This window comes from Oncorhynchus keta, chromosome 28 (assembly GCF_023373465.1).
Source record: "Oncorhynchus keta strain PuntledgeMale-10-30-2019 chromosome 28, Oket_V2, whole genome shotgun sequence".
Classification (NCBI taxonomy): domain Eukaryota; kingdom Metazoa; phylum Chordata; class Actinopteri; order Salmoniformes; family Salmonidae; genus Oncorhynchus; species Oncorhynchus keta.
The window spans coordinates 49,923,830-49,944,901 of NC_068448.1; the positions used below are offsets into that span (position 1 = coordinate 49,923,830).

The 21,072-nt window shown below is 41.5% G+C and overlaps 1 long non-coding RNA gene across 1 annotated transcript; it reads left to right on the plus strand.

Annotated features, from left to right (window-relative positions):
* The first annotated feature begins 5,066 nt into the window (after window positions 1-5,066).
* On the plus strand, window positions 5,067-5,906 carry LOC118360484 (uncharacterized). Its single transcript, XR_004820878.2, has 3 exons — window positions 5,067-5,297; window positions 5,418-5,638; window positions 5,777-5,906. It is a non-coding gene; the product is annotated as an uncharacterized LOC118360484 (long non-coding RNA).
* Window positions 5,907-21,072: the final 15,166 nt, after the last annotated feature.

Here is a 21,072-nt window from a genome sequence, read left to right on the forward strand (position 1 = left end):
TACAAAATATTTACAGTTAAAAAAAACACTAGCATTTCTACAGTAAAACTGTGCACTTACTGTTTTTCAGAGAGTAATGGAGGTGGAAGCACTGGAAAGACCACATTAATTTGTATTTATCGATGAAGCTGGATTTAACCTTGCCAAAACACTGCGCAGAGGAAGGAATGTTATAGGTCAAAGGGCCACTGTAGAGGTTCCAGGCCAAAGGGGGGGAAATATCACCATGTGTGCTGCAATGGCCATTGATGGTTTGCTTCTCAACACACCACTCATTGGCCCATATAACACAGAAAGGCTTATAGCTTTCCTAGAACAGCTCTATGCTCAGCTAGTGCCAGCAGAACAAGGGGAGCCAGTAAGAAACCCCCAAGTTTTTGTCATAGTTTGCGATAACGTTGCTTTTCACCACTCTGCAGCTGTCACAGATTGGTTTGCAGCACATCACAGGTTTATGGTCTTGTACCTGCCTGCATATTCACCCTTCCTCAACCCAATAGAGGAGTTTTTCTCTGCCTGGAGGTGGAAAGTGTTTGGTCACCACCCACATGACCAAATGTCTCTTTTGGAAGCCATGCGTGCCGGATGTGAGGACACGAGTCCAGAGGACTGCCAGGGATGGATAAGGCACTCCAGAAGGTTCTTCCCCAGGTGCATGGCAAGAGAAAACATTAGATGTGATGTTGAAGAAAACCTGTGGCCTGATGCTAGAGAGAGGCAGGATTAGCCCCTCAATTATTTGTTCGAATTACAGTATGTACTTTTAGTTTCTACCTTTTTTTTCTCATTACTGTAATTCCGTAAATTACTACAGACTATTGAAGCAAACTGCTAATTGTCATTTAGCTTAAAGAATTGTTATGTTCTAAAAAATTAAATAAATCATTTGAAAGAATGTCACACTTTTCTTTGAAGAAAATATTACTTTGTATGAAGTCACTGAAATTGTTCAAACTGTAAAGATGAAAAGTTTGTATTTTCTGTATTGGTGTTTGATGCTCGTGTTTTTACTCTCAGTGTGTTCTGAGTGACAGTGTGTGTTATCTCAGTGAGGGTTGTGCATAGTGTTTGGCTGCACTGAGCGTGTTTTGAGCCATGTGTTAAGAGTTGTGTTGCTTGGAATGAGTTTTGCAGGTGATGTGAACTGTTTAGCTCAGGTGACTGTTGGTAGTGCAGACTGTAGTTAGAGTTTTGCACATGTGACTCCAGTTGTGCCCACTGTCATTTAGCAATCGAAAAAAACTAATCAGCCACCACTGGCACAGAGAGGCGATTTCCTACCTCGAGACTTGACATCATTGGCCACTTTAATAAATGGAACACTAGTCACTTTAATAATACCACTTTAAGAATGCTTACATAAATCACATTACTCATCTCATATGTATATACCCTATATTGTATCCTTCACTAACTTTACTATCTATTGCATCTTAGCCGCTCTGTCACTGCTCATCCATATATTTTATACTTATATATTCTCATCCCATTCCTTTACTAGATTGTGTGTATTCGTTTTTGTTGTGGAATTGGTAGATATTACCCGTTAGATACTGATGCACTGCCGGATCTAGAAGCATAAGCATTTCGCTACACTCACACATGGTTAGCAGATGTTATTGTATGTGACCAATAAAATGTTATTTGATTTGATTGTGAGTGAATCCATGAGTTTACCATTCAAATAGTCAGGGTTAGAGGTTCCAAGTCCTTTCTGTTAATTGTTTTCTACAACACCTGGCTTGTTTCTTCACTTTAACAGTCTATGTTATTGCAGAAATGGACTCATCTGCACAAATGCCCAGCTGTCCCGTCTTCAGTCATCTGTTCGTAAAATATTTCTCACAAAAATGCCATTGGTAGATATTCCAGTAGTACACGATGCTCCTTAAAGTCTCAATGGTCCCTAGAACATATCAATTATTAAACAATAAGCACACAGTACAGCCGATGTTTAAGAAAATATATTCAACATTTTATTGCAAAACAGTCACGCTGTTGTAATAGACTTTTTCAATGCTGAGAAATTATTTTTTGTCCAAAAAGATTTAGACCCCTTGACTTTTTCCACATTTTGTTACATTCCGGCCTTATTCTAAAAGTCATTAAATAAAATACAAATCTTAGGAATGTACACATAATACCCTATAATGACAAAGCGAAAAAAGGTTTAGACATTTTTGCAAATTTATTGAAAATAAAAACAGAAATGCCTTATTTACATAAGTATTCAGACCCTTTGCTATGAGACTTGAAATTGAGCTCAGGTGTATCCTGTTTCCATTGATCACGCTTAAGATGTTTCTACAACTTGGAGTCCACCCGTGGGCATGATTTGGAAAGGCACACACCTGTCTTCATAAAATCCCACAGTTGACAGTGCATGTCAGAGTAAAAACAAAACAATGATGTCGCAGGAATTGTTCATAGAGCTCCGAGACAGGATTGTGTCGAGGCACAGATCTGGGTAAGGGTACCAAAACAATTCTGCAGCATTGATGGTCCCCAGGGGGGAGAAGGGCTTGGTTAGCGAGGTGACAGACTGGTCACTGACAGAGTTCTAGAGTTCCTCTGCGGAGATGGGAGAACCTTCCAGAAGGACAACCATCTCTGCAGCACTCCACCAATCAGGCCTTTATGGGAGAGTGGTCAGACTGAAGCCACTCCTCAGTAAAAGGCACATGACAGCCAGCTTGGAGTTTGCCAAAAGGCACCTAAAGACTCTCAGACCATGAGAAACAAGATTCTCTGGTCTGATGAAACCAAGATAGAACTCTTTGGCCTGAATGCCAAACGTCACATCTGGAAGAAACCTGTCACCATCCCTACGGGGGAAGCATGATGTTGGCAGCCTCATGTTGTGGGGATGTTTGTCAGCGGCAAGGACTGAGAGACTAGTCAGGATCTAGGCAAAGCTGAATAGAGCAAAGTACAGAGAGTTCCTTGATGAAAACCTGCTCCAGAGTGCTCAAGACCTTAGACTGGGATAAGGTTCAACTTCCAACAGGAGAATGACCCTAAGTACACAGCCAAGACAATGCAGGAGTGGCTTCGGGCCAAGTCTCAATGTCCTTGAGTGGCCTAGCCAGAGCCCGGACGCTCCCCATCCAACCTGACAGAGCTTGAGAGGATCTGCAGAGAAGAATGAGAGAAGCTCCTCAAATACAGGTGTGCCAAGCTTGTAGCATCATACCCAAAAAGACTAAATGTCTGAATGTCTGAATACTTTCCGAAGACATTAAGTGTTTCTTCAGAGTGACTTTTCTACCAAAAATAAGTGTGGATTGGAGTCACTCCTTAGAGCAGTCTAATCTCGGTTAACCCAGAAGTAAAAAACTTGCATAATTTAGCCAGCTGTGTGATTAAGTTCTGGGTCCATATGTGAAATGGGGAGTTCCACTAATTTCACCACACAAGAAAAGTAGTCACACTTTAACCACTGCCTCTGGCCATTCCTTGTACTTCCAAATAATCAGTGATGAGAAACGCAAACACTGGAAGTACTGCTGCTCATTGTCCTACGCCATTGATCGCATAATTAGATTCAGCTGTGAGGCGATCTTTCTTAAACGGATGGTCAGGGGGCCGAACATATTTACAAGTAATTTGTAGCCCAAACAGATATTATTTGATGGAAACATAATTTCAAACCTTCAAACGATCACATATTTAATGTTCAACAATAAAAACATATTATTGTTTTACTCAGAAAACTTTGGGGGTGGCAAATAAAATCCTTCCTAGGCATTCCGTCCTGTCTCAAGAGATTCTTCGGTTTACAAGTAGAATCTGTCCACAAGAGATTAAGAGCAGTCCATATACTGCGTAATTAAGAGGTAATACAAAAATATCTTCCTACATTATTTTGCTGAACTATCACATCACTTATTAATAGTTACTACCTTTAAAGGTCCAGTAGTGGTGCCGCCAAACAAAGTGATGTGTGAAAATGGTTTGCAGTTAAAAGACACCTAGATCTGTGAGGATTACCCCAGACACTCAGAGGACGGCTTCTCCCAAGATTTTTAAGACCAGGAAAAGGAACCACTCTGGTTCCCCAACAAGAGAGGGAGAGGATGCGAAAGAGGCCAACAGGGAGGGGGAGGAAGAAATCAAAACTATCCAACCACACGAAGCAGGACCAGAACAAGACTGTGATCAACATTTCTGGGGAACCCCTTTCTGATGATTGTGTAAGGTTCTTGTCTAAAGGACTGTATGCTCGACTACATGCTCAACTTTAGAATTCAATACAACGATTGACCTATTTAGTTTCTACAGAAATCTACATCTGAAGGCCTGGTACAAGCAAGACACCTCTCCAACTACAGACACCAGTGTTTCAGGTCTGGCAGTTTCTGTGCCCTCAAAATACACCTTTTAAGCCCATTGTCCAGAATGTCACACTAAATACATTTGCCAAGAAGGTGAATTTTGATGTGGAGAATCTGTTTAAGGGTAAAATTGACTCTAACCAAACAAGACATAACTTTTTTAAGACAGAGGGATGCAGTTGAATTGTTGTCTAAAAATCGACAGATTTTGGTTAAAAAAGCAGACAAAGGAGACTACGGTAGTGTGGAGTAAAGATAAATATGTGACAGAAGCCTACCCTAAATTAGACAATGATGAATTCTACCAACCTCTTACCTTCAAAGCTACAAAAGACCTAAAAACTTAATTGAAATGGATCCTCACAGGATCTAAGTTTGACGCCTACATCTCAGACAGTGGATTCTTATTATCTTCTTCCAAAAGTCCACAAGAATCTTGAGAACCCTCCCAGGCAGACCAGTTATTAGTGCTAATGAAAGTCTGACAGAATCCATCTCCAAATATATGTCATGTCCTGACCATAGAAAGCCTTTTTTTTCTATGGTAGAGTAGGTCAGGGTGTGACTGGGGGGTGTTCTAGTTTATTATTTCTGTGTGTATTCTATGTTTTCTATTTCTTTGTTGGCCGGGTATGGTTCCCAATCAGAGGCACCTGTCTATCGTTGTCTCTGATTGGGGATCATACGTAGGCAGCCTTTTCCCACCTGTTGTTTTTGGGATCTTGATTTTTGTATTGTTGCTTTGAGCCCCACAAGGCTGTACGTTTGTTTATTTATTTTTGTTTCGTTGCTAGTTCACATTTAAATTAATATGATGAACCTAAACCACGCTGCGTCTTGGTCTACTCATTTTGACAAGCGTTACAATATATTCACTACTTTACTAAGCCTTTTCTGCCATCACTCCCAGCCTGTCTTCAAAATACTACAGATGTGTTGAACAAAATTAAGGTTTTTAACCACGTAGGTACAGATTCATTTCTTGAGTACCTGGCCGGAGACTGAGATATCTACCATACAATTCATTGTCTCATTGCCTGAATGGACTCTATAAAGAGTGGACTAATAACATATGTCTTTCAGGACCGTATCTTTAAACATGTCAAAGGATGTGCCATAGGAGGTTGCTACAGCCTTTCCTATGCTGGTTTGGTCGTGAGAGGTCCCTTTGCTGTCATCTAGTGGACATATTGCTCTATTGCCCTCAGCTATGTTTAGACTGATGTGGTTCATGTTTGCTGTGATCTAGTGTACTATAAAATAGATGGCTTTAATTATTACCACTTTGCCCAGTCAAATTCAAGGTGAGAACTACTTTTCTAGGGGTTCTGATGCTTCTAGTCTTGATTTGCGTATTGATAACTGTCTTTCATATTTCACATTTGAATGTGTATAATAGTTGTTGTCTAATGAATTCTGTAACCACTCCCTCTTCAATTCAGGGTTGATTGGAGAAAGCTGTTGGAAAGAGGACATTTTATTATATCTTTGTACTCTCTGACAAAGGTCATGCAGCCGAAACGCGTCAGGGTTTTTAATCTTTGTTACCATTGAACATGCCATACAAATAAAGGCATTTAATTCATTATATGAAGAGTGCCTTGGTCCTCCTTTCTTTTTGATAACTGAAGCATTTAAAGCTTACACATGTAACATTTCTACCTGCAAATTATATGTAACATTTATACCCCAATCAAATATCAGTGGTATATGAAAACCTGTCTAGTCCGGTTAGCTGTTGTTTGCGGGCTACATCTCCCTGTTTTATGATTCGTTTGCGAGTTTGACAACATTAGCAAAACATTCACATTTCAACTCTTCCTCAAATCCTTGCAACAGTTGTTTCACAACAGTTTTTGTGAATGAAATGGTCTATATACAGTATTTCCTTTGACATCCTGTGTTGTGTGCTTGTTATTTTACCATTGATATGTTCTAGGCTATGTTGAGTTATTAGGAAGCACCAGGCAATGCTGGAATGTCTACTAATGGCATATGCATATTTTTGTGAGAGATTACACTGGTCATTCAAAAGACAAAGTATTTATAGAGTATAAATAGCGCACACTTTATACCAGGCTCTGTAAAAAGACTGATCTAATGATTAGTAATAATTAAAGGATTAATAAACATTTTACTTATCCATTATAAATGCTTTATTTGTAGAGTGTCACCAAAATAACATTTTTTTGTAAAGGTTATGACGGTTATTTTATTTTCATGACAGTCTCATCTATAACCATCAGTTGACTATTGTATGTCAGCCTTGGACAAGAGTTTTCACTGGCCCGTTGGGTTGGGCCGGTGGATAGAACACATGGATGAGACTGTTGGCTGATATTAAAGCTCAACAAGTTACAAGTGTTCGTCTGTCATCATATATGTGAGTGATTAAAGGCCCAATGCAGCCATTTTTATATCAATATAAAATAATTTCTGGATTACAGTAACAGACAAATGTGCAAAAATAGCTTTTTTAGCAAAAAAAAATATTTCTCAAGCATGAATTTAGCTAGGACTGTCTGGGAATAGTCTGAGTGGGGAGGGGATCACTGAAAATGAACTCTTATTGGCAGAGGTTTGGAACTCACTTTATTGGTCTGTTAACAAATTTGCCACATGATGTCACGATGGAAAGCCAAAACTCCCATCCATGCAAACCTGCTGATTAGAAGGTCCTTTGTAGATAGTTGCTTGTTGAAAATACAATCTGTAATGAATACTCAGGGAGAAAAAGGTGTAGATTCATGCACAGCGCGCGGCAGGTGTTTATTTCACCTTCACAGAAGGCAGGAATCGTGATCACAAGCAGACAATGGTCATACACAGGTAGCCAAACAGGCAGGTGAATCAAAACTAGGACTGAAGGCTCGAACTGGTTTCTCACAAACAAGCTAGGAAAAGGCTTAAGAGTGTCAGAACGAACAATATCTCACAAAGACACAAACGGAATGAACTGAATTAAATAAGGAGCTGATGAGACCAGGTGAGTAGTAACTAACAAAAGTGAAATCAATGAACAAAAATGAAAGACATGGCTACGTTCAAGAACACAAAGAAACAAGGCTACGTCCAGGAACACAACAAAACAGAACACAAGGTTGACTAAGAAAATACATACAGAACCTTACACTGTCAGGAAATGACACTGATCAAAGTTGTTCACACTTTTACAGTGTTAGTTTCATCAGCTGTTGTACAATATGATATAAAACACAGGAGAAAAACAGATTTTTGGCTGCACTGGGCCTTTAACAACCAGAGTTGGGTCATGTTGAGGGTTAACCTTGGGTCACAAACAAACTCTCCCTTGCTCTCTCTCCTACACACACTGTTTGACACTATTAGCTTACACACACATAAACTCAGCAAAAAAGACAAGTCCCTTTTTCAGGAACCTGTCTTTCAACCTCTCAGGGATATGTGGGACGGTAGCATCCCACCTCGCCAACAGCCAGTGAAATTGCAGGGCGCCAAATTCAAAACAACATACATCTCACAATTAAAATTCCTCGAACATACAAGTATTTTACACCATTTTAAAGATACACCTGTTGTAAATCAAGCCACAGTGTCCGATTTCAAAAAGGCTTTACGACGAAAGCACACCAAATGATTATGTTAGGTCAGTACCTAGTCACAGTAAAACACAGCTATTTTTCAAGCCAAAGAGAGGAGTCACAAAAAGCAGAAATAGAGAGAAAATGAATCACTAACCTTTAATGATCAGATGACACTCATAGGACTTCATGTTATCCAATACATTTATGTTTTGTTCGATAAAGTTCATATTTATATCCAAATATCTCAGTTTACATTGGCACGTTACGTTCAGTAATGTTTTGCTTCCAAAACATCTGGTGATTTTGCAGGGAGCCACGTCAATTTACAGAAACACTCATCATAAATGCTGATGAAAATACAAGTGTTATGCGTGGAACTTTAGATAAACTTCTCCTTAATGCAACCGCTGTCAGATTTCAAAAAAGCTTTACCGAAAAAGCACACCATGCAATAATCTGAGTACAGCGCTCAGACAACAAAACATGCCATACAGATATCCGCCATGTTGTGGAGTCAACATAAGTCAGAAATAGCATAATAAATATTCACTTATCTTTGATGATCTTCATCAGAATGCACTCCCAGGAATCCCAGTTCCCCAATAAATGTTTGATTTGTTCGATAAAGTCCATCATTTATTTCCAAATACCTCCTTTATGTTTGCACTTTTAGTACACAATCCAAACTCACGAGGCGTGGGCAAGTCCAGGCGAAAGTTCAGATGAAAAGTCATATTACAGTTCGTAGAAACATGTCAAACGAAGTATAGAATCAATCTTTAGGATGTTTTTATCATAAATCTTCAATAATGTTTCAACCGGAGAATTCCTTTGTCTGTAGAAATGCAATGGAATGCAAGCTAACTCTCACGTGAGCGCGCATGATCAGCTCATGGCACTCTGCCAGACCCCTGACTCAATCAGCTCTCATTCCCCCCTCCTTCACAGTAGAAGCCTCAAACAATGTTCTAAAGATGGTTGACATCTAGTGGAAGCCGTAGGAAGTGCAATATGACCCCATAGACACTGTATGTTCGATAGGCAATGACTTGAAAAACTACAAACCTCAGATTTACCACTTCCTGGTTGGGTTTCTGCCTGCCATAAGAGTTCTGTTATACTCGCAGACATCCTTCAAACAGTTTTAGAAACTTCAGAGTGTTTTCTATCCAAATCTAGTAATAATATGCATATATTAGCAACTGAAGATAATTTGTAAAAATCCAAATAACTTCACAGATCTTCATTGTAAAGGGTTTAAACACTGTTTCCCATGCTTGTCCAATGAACCACAAACAATTAATGAACATGCACCTTTGGAATGGTCGTTAAGACACTAACAGCTTAGGCAATTAAGACGGTAGGCAATTAAGGTCACAGTTATGAAAACTTAGGACACTGAACGCACAATCCCTCCATCATTGCTCAGACTATCCGCAATAGGCTGAGAGAGGCTGGAATGAGGGCTTGTAGGCCTGTTGTAAGGCAGGTCCTCACCAGATATCACCGACACGTCACCTATGAGCACAAACCCAGCGTCGCTGGACCAGACAGGACTGGCATAAAGTGCTCTTCATTGACGAGTCGCGGTTTTGTCTCACCAGGGGTGATGGTCGTCGAATATATCGTCGAAGGAATGAGCGTTACGCCGAGGCCTGTACTCTGGAGCGGGATGGATTTGGAGGTTTGGGTCCGTCAGGGTCTGGGGCGGTGTGTCACAGCATCATCGGACTGAGCTTGTTGTCATTGCAGGCAATCTCAACACTGTGCATTACAGGGAGGACATCCTCCTCCCTCATGTGGTACCCTTCCTGCAGGCTCATCCTGACATGGCCCTCCAGCATGACAATGCCACCAGCCATACTGTTCATCCATGCGTGATTTCCTGCAAGACAGGAATATCAGTGTTCTGCTATTGCCAGCAAAGAGCTCGCATCTCAATCCCATTTGAGCATGTCCGGAAACTTGCAGGTGCCTTGGTGGAAGAGTGGGGTAACATCTCACAGCAAGAACTGGCATATCTGGTGCAGAACCATACCTGGTTCACCAACTACTTTGCAGACAGAGTTCAGTGTGTCAAATCGGAGGGCATGCTGTCCGGTTGTCTGGCAGTCTCTATGGGGGTGCCACAGGGTTCAATTCTCGGGCCGACTCTTTTCTCTGTATATATCAATGATGTTGCTCTTGCTGCGGGCGATTCCCTGATCCACCTCTACGCAGACAACACCATTCTGTATACTTCTGGCCCGTCCTTGGACACTGTGCTATCTAACCTCCAAACGAGCTTCAATGCCATACAACACTCCTTCCGTGGCCTCCAACTGCTCTTAAACGCTAGTAAAACCAAATGCATGCTTTTCAACCGTTCGCTGCCTGCACCCGCATGCCCGACTAGCATCACCACCCTGGATGGTTCCCGACCTAGAATATGTGGACATCTATAAGTACCTAGGTGTCTGGCTAGACTGTAAACTCTCCTTCCAGACTCATATCAAACATCTCCAATCTAAAATCAAATCTAGGATCGGCTTTCTATTCTGCAACAAAGCCTCCTTCACTCATGCCGCCAAACTTACCCTAGTAAAACTGACTATCCTACCGATCCTCGACTTCAGCGATGTCATCTACAAAATAGCTTCCAATACTCTAATACTCTAAACGTGATGCAGTTTATCACAGTGCCATCCGTTTTGTTACTAAAGCACCTTATACTGTACCAACCACCACTGCGACCTGTCGGCTGGCCCTCGCAACATATTCGTCGCCAGACCCACTGGCTCCAGGTCATCTACAAGTCCATGCTAGGTAAAGCTCCGCCTTATCTCAGTTCACTGGTCACGATGGCAACACCCACCCGTAGCACGCGCTCCAGCAGGTGTATCTCACTGTTCATCCCTAAAGCCAACACCTCATTTGGCCTTTCCTTCCAGTTCTCTGCCGCCTGTGACTGGAACGAAAGTTGGAAACTTTTATCTTCCTCACCAACTTCAAACATCTGCTATCTGAGCAGCTAACCGATCACTGCAGCTGTACATAGTCTATCAGTAAATAGCCCACCCAATTTTACCTACCTCATCCCCATACTGTTTATATTTATTTACTTTTCTGCTCTTTTGCACACCAATATCTCTACCTGTACATGACCATCTGATCATTTATCACTCCAGTGTTAGTCTGCAAAATTGTAATTATCCGCCTACCTCCTCATGCCTTTTGCACACAATGTATATAGACTCTCTTTTTTCTACTGTGTTATTGACTTGTTAATTGTTTACTCCATGTGTAACTCTGTGTTGTCTGTTCACACTGCTGTGCTTTATCTTGGCCAGGTCGCAGTTGCAAATGAGAACTTGTTCTCAACTAGCCTACCTGGTTAAATAAAGGTGAAATAAAAAAAATAAAAAAGGTCCATGAGGAGGAGATGCACTGCAATACTTAATGCAGCTTGTGGCCACACCAGATACTGACTGTTACTTTAGATTTTTTTCCACTCCTTTGTTCAGGGACACATTATTCCATTTCTGCTAGTCACATGTCTGTGGAACTTGTTCCGTTTATGTCTCAGTTGTTGAATCTTGTTATGTTCATACAAATATTTACACATGTTAAGTTTTCTGAAAATAAATGCAGTTGACAGTGAGAGGACATGTTTTTTTTTACTGAGTTTACAATACACACACAGTTACCCTGTGAATGTATTTGTCCTCACTACTTCTTCCTTCCTTGTTGTTTTTTCATATTTTTCAGTATGGCTACCGACTCTCCCAAAATGACGAGGAAAAAGGAATCTAGTGCAGCATGTACTTCAAACTGGTTGGAGAAAGGCTGTTCACGTGTCTTTTTACACCCGTGGTATGGATTGGGGAACATCTGAGGCTTCTGCCTTTGTCCCACCTATCGAATGCTATGTTGTTATGTAGTCACTTTAATGTCTACTAATTCAACTATTATTAACATAGGCTACAGCTATTGTTTGTATGTAATTGCTTGGAACCAGCATGTGTCCCTTGATAGGCTGTAAAATGAAACAGTAGTGGAAAGAGGGAGAGAGAAAATAACAATATGGTGTAATATGGGTCACATTTGGTTACATATGCTGCTCTTTAAATCAGTGTTCACTCTCTGTTTAAATTAATACACATTTTGCAGACATTTCAAGTAAAAGGACAATTACATCGTTACAAACCATGTAGTAAAACAAGCTTAGAGTATATTTTGGCTTCTGATAGCATTGATCTAAGCTCTTGAGACATTTATAAGTTCTATTCAAGAATCAATTTCTTCAATTCATTTATAAGCCCAAAAATGGATTGCTCCTTTAAAGTGAGTTACATCCAGACAGCGGAGTTGGTCCGTTTCTTAACTAGTCAACTGAGGTACCCTCTGAGCTGTATCCGGACTGAGCCGGTTTAGCACTGTCCCAGAGTCAACCGCCAGGGGGTGCTCAGATCCTTCCTGTCCTACCTGAGGGATAGCCTTCAGGCAGTCTGGATTTCCAGCCTGCGTGACCAGCAAGTCCTGTTACCACATCGCCACACACAGGTACAGAACTCTCGACTGTCATTGATACGACGTATGCCATTTTCACATGTAAACACACATACTGGTACTATGTTTTGCCTCTCATATGTTTATCTTGCATTTCAAATGACACACACAAGTGTTAGAAATAAAATAAAATAAAAACAAAACAAATAAAAGCGTCACATTTCTCAAGATCCCAAAAAATATTCAATATATTCTTCTCATCCCCTGCCTGTCAGAGAGGAGCTGTGATGATAATGTCTGGGTCCTCCCAAAAGTATGTGAGAAACAAGCAGACAGAGAGAGAAGGCGCCGGTTCCCTCCTCTGTCCTCCCACTATTTCTGGTGATTTATTAGTACAACTTGGGTGAATAATACAAGGCATATTAAATCCTTGAGTTTCCAAGTTCAAACAATGGCAAAGCCATTAGGTCATATCCTCCGTGGATCGTGTTCATTAGTGCACGTGTAGCAAAACGTTCTACAAAGGAAGATGTTTTGCCACAAAAACGTGTGTTTCTTATTGGACAACTTCAGGTTATTTCCTCTCTGTTTAAATCTATTTTCTTCAATTAGATTCCCAGTGAATATGACCCTCGTTTGTTATGGCCCACAGATGGCGGAAGTGGTGGAAGCGCTGGCTGCCAAAGTGAACAGAGTTTATTTGTACTGGACCTGTAACGCGATGGTGATATTAAAGTTTGACAAACGAGGTGGGAGCTTGATTGAAAGAGCAGTATGTTTCAGCGGACACAGATGTCAGTCCATTTTACGCCAGCAAGAAGTTAACACATTCACAGTTTTTAAATGAAGAAGTTAACGAATAAATAGGACTCACACTCTCACAGTAATCACTCATTTTACAGGAGTAATACATTTATAGGTACAGTAGAAGTCGGAAGTTTACTTATTTACTTACTGACTTCACATTTTTGTTGAAGTGTCATGTACACATTTAAGGTGGCGTTTAAGTACAAAACAAAATTGACAATACAACTTTCATAGCAGTTACATACAAAAAAAACACAAAAAAAAACAATTCAAATAAATAAGGAAGTTTGCATTTAGGTTGGAGTCATTAAAACTTGTTTTTCAACCACTCCACAAATTGTAAACAAACTATAGTTTTGGCAAATCGGTGAGGACATCTACTTTGTTCATAACACAAGTCATTCTTCCAACAATTGTTTACAGGCAGATTCATTCACGTAAAATTCACTGTGTCACAATTCCAGTGGTCAGATGTTTACATACACTAAATTGACTGTGCCTTTAAACAGCTTGGAAAATTACAGAAAATTATGTCATGGCTTTAGAAACTTCTGATTGGCTAATTGACATCATTTGAGTCAATTGGAGGTGTACCTGTGAATGTATTTCAAGGCCTACCTTCAAACTCAGTGCCTCTTAAATTGACATGGGAAAATAAAAAGAAATCAGCCAAGACCTCAGAAAAAAATGTAGACCTCCACAAGTCTGGTTCATCCTTGGGAGCAATTTCCAAAATGCCTGAAGGTAGCACGTTCATCTGTAAAACAAAAGCACGCAAGTATAAACACCATTTGACCACTCAGCCGTCATACCGCTCAGGACAGAGAAGTGTTCTGTCTCCTAGAGATGAACATACTTTGGTGTGAAAAGTGCAAATCAATCCCATAACAACAGCAAACAGGTACAAAAGTATCTATATCCACAGTAAAATGTGTCCTATATCGACATAACCTGAAAGGCCGCTCAGCAAGGTAGAAGCCACTGCTCCAAAACCGCCTTAAATAGCCAGACTACGGGTTGCAACTGTACAAGGGGACAAAGATCGTACTTTCTGAAGAAATGGGTCTTCCAAATGGACAATGACCCCAAGCATACTTCCAAAGTTGTGGCACAATAGCTTAAGGACAACAAAGTCAAGGTATTGGAGTGGCCATCACAAAGCCCTGCCCTCAATCCAATAGAACATTTTTGGGCAGAACTGAAAAAGTGTGTGCGAGTAAGGAGGCCTACAAACCTGACTCAGTTACACAAGTTCTGTCAGGAGGAATGGGCTAAAATTCACTCAACTTATTGTGGGAAGCTTGTGGAAGGCTACCTGAAACGTTCGACCCAAGTTAACCAATTTATAGGCAATGCTACCAAATACTAATTAAGTGTATGTAAACTTCTGACCCACTGGGATTGTGACGAATGAAATAAAAACTGAAATAATTATCTCTACTCTTATTCTTACATTTCACATTCTTAAAATAAAGTGGTGATCCTAACTGACCTCAGACATGGAATTAAATGTCAGGAATTATGAAAAACTGAGCTTAAATGTAATTGGCTTGTCATGTTCGTCGTAATGAGGAGACCAAGGTGCAGCATGACAAGCGTTAATAAAAGAAAGAACACTGAACAAACTATCAAAACAACAAAACGAACCGTGAAGCTAATATGTGTAGTGCAGACAGACCTAAACATGTATGGGAGGGTCTGGGTGGGCATCTAACTTTGGCTCTGGCTCTGGACGCCGCCCCTTTTCTTTACATTGAGCCCTCCGCCCTTGTAGCACTGACCCGTGGATCGTCGCCAGAGGCTAATTACTGCTGATCATCGCTGGAGACCCCGGGCTGGGGACCGTTGCTGGAGACCCCGGGCTGGAGACCATCACTGCATGGATCATCACCGGAGGCCCTGGGCTGGGGACCGTCGCTGGAGACCCCGGGCTGGAGACCATCACTGCATGGATCATCACTGGAGGCCCTGGGCTGAGGATCGTCGCTGGAGACCCTGGGCTGGGGACCATCGCTTGAGACCCTGGGCTGTGTCTTCGTCGTGGGAGGTTCCGGACTGTGGCCCGTCGTGGGAGGTTCCGGACTGTGGCCCGTCGTGGGAGGTTCCGGACTGTGGCCCGTCGTGGGAGGTTCCGGACTGTGGCCCGTCGCAGGGAGGTTCCGGACTGTGGGCTGTCGCCGGGAGGTTCCGTACTGTGGCCCGTCGCCAGGAGGTTCCGGACTGGGTACTGTCGCCGGACGCTCTGGACTGTCGAGGCGCACTATAGGCCTGGTGCATGGTGCCGGCACTGGTGGTACCGGGCTGGGGACACGCACCTCAGGGCGAGTGCGAGGAGCAGGAACAGGGCATACTGGACCCTGGTGGCGCACTGGAAGCCTGGTGCCGGCACTGGTGGTACTGGGCTGGTGACACACACCTCAGGGCGAGTGCGGGGAGGAGGAACAGGACGTACTGGACTGTGGAGGCGTACTGGAGGTCTGGAGTGTAGAGCTGACACAACCCGTCCTGGCTGGATGTTTATTTTCGTCCTACAAATGCAGGGCGCTGGCACAGGACGTACTGGGCTGTGTAGACTCACCGGAGACACAGTAAGCAAAGCCGGCGCAGGATTTTCTAGTCCAAGGAGGTACACTGGAGACCAGAAGCGCTGAGCCGGCACCCCTCCTTCCTGGCTGGATGCCCATTCCAGAGCTGGAATAGAGCGCACCGGGCTAGAATAGCACACTGGAGACACCATCCATTCCACAGCATAACACTGTGCCTGACCAGTAACACGCTCTGCACAGTAAGCACGAGGAGTTGGCTCAGGTCTCCTACCTGACTCAGCCAATGTCCTCGTGTGCCGCCCCCCACCAAAACAATCTTGGGGCTGCCTCTCGGGCTTCCGTGCTAGCCGTGTACCTTCATATCGTCACCGTTCCTCTATTCTCCGGTATTTCTCCTCGTAGTATCGCCATTCTGCTTTCGTTGCCTCTCTTTCCTCCTCAGAAAGGCGATACTCCCCCGGCTGCGTCCAGGGTCCTGCCCCATCCAATATTTCCTCCCAGGTCCATCTCCCCATTAAATGCTGCTCCTCCTTTTCACGCTGCTTGGTTCTGTTCTGGTGGGTAATTCTGTCACGTTCGTCATAGTGAGGAGACCAAGGCACAGTGTGATTTGAACGCATTCTTCTTTTATTAACGAATAACATTAAACAAACTAACAAAAATAACAACCCAAACGTGTCGCTATAAACAGCGAGTGCTGAAACAGGCAACTAAACATAGACCGTAACCCACAAAATACCCAAGGAATATGGCTACCTAAATATGGTCCCCAATCAGAGACGACGATAAACAGCTGCCTCTGATTGAGAACCAATCTAGGCAACCATAGACATATAAACCCCTAAACATACAAAAACCCTAGACATACAAAACCCCCTAGACAATAAAAACGAAACAAACCACCCTTGTCACACCCTGACCTAACCAAAATAATAAAGAAAACAAAGACAACTAAGGTCAGGGCGTGACATGGCCCTGACAAGTCAACAAAGACATGCCACCAGAAGAGCTTCAATGCGCCTTGGCATAGATTCTACAAGTGTCCAGTTCTTTATTGAAGCGATGCGACACCATTCTTACACAAGAAATTCCACAATTTGGTGTTTCGTTGATGGTGGTGGAAAATGCTGTCTCAGGAGGCGCACCAGAATCTCCCATAAATGTTCAATTGGGTTGAGATCTGGTGACACACACTCACGTAGAATTAGTGCTGCCACTTTGACTGATTCGTTTTTGGGCTCGGGCACACGTCGGCACTAAATTGACATATTGACTTAATGGCAGCATTGCAATGAAGACCCAGGAACCTGCAGGCTACCCCTGGATTTCTTAAAGTATCTGTCCAGTGTTCCAGATTTTTATAGAATATGACCTAAAATGTTTTACAATATGAATGACATAGATGTCCTTCCGAAAAAATTACAATGAATCTTTTCTCTATGCCCCTGCTTGGCCTGCTAGGAAACAACAGAGTGGTCTGGGCATGTATTGGGCATATACTGGTAAAAACAAGTGAGACACTCATACACTTGGATATACAGTATGCCCGGCACTACTTTTAAAAATAGATTTTTACTGTACAGTTACTTTAACATGCAACTGACGGAAGATTTGCAAGGAGTTCCGAGCTAAAATAACGCTGGTTGCAATGAACAAACTGCGGAACAAAACTAGTAGACCAGCTGATCTGACGGTGTTATTTGTCATGCCGGCTTTATAATAGACAGCGGGAATGGCATGGGAAATGGTAATAGTCTGTATTCACTACTTCCGGCCCATTAAAATAACATCCTGTTAGGACAAACGATGGAAGATAGACGGAAGAATATGACATATTACAAACAAAATTAAATGATTCGACTGGAAATGTAGTCTTATGTCAATTACGATGATTTATCCAACATGTTGATTTGCAGACAATTACTTATGCCTGCACCAAGTGATATGGAATGCAGCAACATGTGTGATAGAAAACTTGAATATCATTATAAAATTAAGAATCTGTTTGGTTAAGATATCGACTTCCAAATGATACGAAATTACTCTCCCTGCCAAATGTCTTTCCAATTCAGAATGTTTTTTCTTCAGGAGAGTGCAAAAGAGTGTTATCCATTGTTCTCCCAATAAATAATCTCCATTATCCACACAGCATAGGAAATGCTACTCATAATAGCTTAAACACGATAAACATTTGTGCAACTTTGAATAACTTTGTTAGAATGCAATATAATTTAATTATAAGAAATAATATGATGATAAGAAATTAGCATATTTTTTTAGGACAAGGAAGGTCATTAATGGATTTGTCACGACTTCTCCCGAAGTCGATGATTCTCCTTATTCGGGAGGTGCTTGACGATCAATTCTTCATTTTCCATTTGTCTTGTTTTTTTTCCCACACACCTGGTTCTCATTTCCCTCATTATGTGTTGTGTATTTAACCCTCTGTTTCCCCCATGTCTTTGTTTGATATTGTTTATTCTGTTTCATGTTATGTGCACGTTAGTCTGTTGCGCTGGGTTATGTTAACCCAAATTGTTATTTTGTGTTTATTTTTGCTGTGTGCTTTTGGTTCGCCAAAATAAAAGGCTCCGTTGGCTACCCAATATCTGCTCTCCTGCACCTGACTCCCTTACAGCCATTTACGCATACCTGACAGGATTACATCAATTGAAAATGAAAAATGTATCGTATACCATGAAAGTATCCAAAAGGGCCACTAGATATAACTTGTGATAAATTACATAAAATACTTGAAAGTTACAAAATTTCTGGCAGTTTGCTGGGAAACGTAGGAAGTTTCCAGTAATATACCCTCCCTTTGCAACCCTAATAGGACTAAAAGATAACCCCCGACATCTGTGTTATGGAGTGGTAAATCAGTGGTGGATGATGGTTGCCAGTGAGATCAGCTGTTCCAGTGATTTTAGCACGTATTGATGGTTTAATGAGAGCTCAGTTGGCTATACCCTAGTGGCCATCAGTGGTTGCCATTGGCTCAATATACTTTAGGGAGGGCCAGATGAAATCTACGGGGTTATTAATCTCCAAAATAACTTTACAGTTACTGCGTAGTTAATTACTACAGAAGTAATTTATCATTTGTACCTGCATTGGGCTTGGTTTTATTTGAATTAATTACACAGGTTAGATAAACTATGGAAGTCCGAATTTAGTTTCTCTTAAAAAACACCAATTGGAGACAGGAAATTTGCTTACATCTCCACACAATCTACAGAAAGTCAATTTTCTCTGTTCAATAAAGAATATTAGCGAACGCAACCCATAATGTAAGGAAAACACTCATGTAAGAAATGTCTCGACGTTTGAGGTGCTCCCCCCCATAAAAAGGTGAAGGTTTTTCACTACTGTGTCTGATGAAATCACTCAACTCTCGTAGGCTTCCTTACTCTCCGAACTCTCCAGACGTTCCTTATCTGTCGAGTCAAGAGCTATAATTGGAAACTCAAGTAAGCAAAGTAAGCATCCGGAAGATGACATTATACAAAGATTACAGTATACCTGTCAGGAGATTCTCTACCGCCTCAGATTCTTTGTCGACTTATAGTAGGATGAGTAGGATGTAAAACGTGCTTCATGAAATACATTTGATTGATTGATTGTCTGTCCGAACGTGTCCTGTTTGCTACTCAGCTTTTGAAGACCCTGCAGGCCTGGCTGAAGGGCAGCGGAGTGGTGGTACAACTCCAAGGACAGGAAAGTGGAGCTGGTGTCAAAGGTCATGCATTGCCTGAGTGAATCTTAAGTGGTGAGGGCCACCTTCCAGACAGACACAGCGACGGGTCACATTACACTCTGCAACATCACTGAGAACGAGCCGGTTTTAAGATAATTGATAGTGAGCTTTGCATTGCTATCATCAGGTTTCACCATGGTTTCAGGTTTCACACTATGGTGTTCTTGTCATGGAGTTAGTAAGATGTTTCTGGCATTGAGGTTCAGGTAGTCCTTCTGTAGCTCAGTTGGTAGAGCATGGCGCTTGTAACGCCAGGGTAGTGGGTTCGATTCCCGGGACCACCCATACGTAGAATGTATGCACACATGACTGTAAGTCGCTTTGGATAAAAGCGTCTGCTAAATGGCATATATTATATATTATTATTATTATTATATATAGGTAAGAAAATAAGCTTTTAACTAATATATTTAGTTAACATATAAAGAATAAGATATCTTATTTACATTGTTTTGTTTTATATATATGCGTGTTTTTATGAATCCCCATTGCTTGCTTTTCTTATTGTTCAGTACATCATTTTATGTAGTGTGTCTGAGCTTTATTCCAGAAAAGGTCAAAGCTAATGTTTGTTAGTGGAGTTTACATTTGCAGAGTTGTAATACTTAGTCAGTATTTATTCAGATCCTTTGAAATTGTGCATACACATTGACTGCCATAATAAAACAAAGATGTTGTTTTACATAGACAGAAATAGACAGAAGGATTCCCCATCATATGCCGCATTGCACTTTCTGCTTTCTGCAAAGTCAATGTTCTCTGACCAGACCTGAGATCCATTACAATTAGAAATCTTTCAAAGACTTTGAGTATTTGCTTTAACGTGCATGGAGTGCCAGGTGAGTGGGGTTTGCACTTTGGGGACATTTCTATTGGTTCCATTGCAACAGGCAAGCTCAATAAAGCACAAATAAAGAATTTGAAATTATATCAAATAGAATTTGAACTCAGGTCTGCCATTGTCCACATTGAAGTGTACTATGGTTACTGAGCCAGCAAGGCAACTCACGTATTCTGTTCAATGCCTCTCTCAAAGACAGAATTCTAGAGTGTGACGGCTGCTGTGACAGCAGAAAAGTGTGGTCTAACTAAGTATGATGGAAAGCGCTGCGATGGTTGTTTGAGCCAGCTGTAATGATACCCTCAGTATGGATTGACGGCAGAAAAATAAGTATTTGAGTGAAATGTAAATGAAGGATGCCGACTTTGATGGCAAGCGTCAGAAGCCAAACTGCATCACTTTCAAAGAGGACACTTTAAGCTCTTTCTTTATGGTTTATTCAGACAAAAGCTTAATGATCCGTACAAATCTGACAGCTATGCATTTAGTTAGGGTTCACGACATGGCAAGATTCTACTTTTCTTTCAAGGTTTTTTAAAGCCATTATTTTGGAGGGCTGGTGTTTCAATACATCAAAGTTTTTAATGTGAAACAGACTGGATTCATTTTTCCTCTTCCCTTTCTTGTCTTTAAGGGCAACTGTTAGTTATTAGAGCATATGGCCCCATGCATCATGGCTCTTTTATGGATGCATGTGCTCTTTGTGACAGTAACGTGATATTACTTTGATAATTAG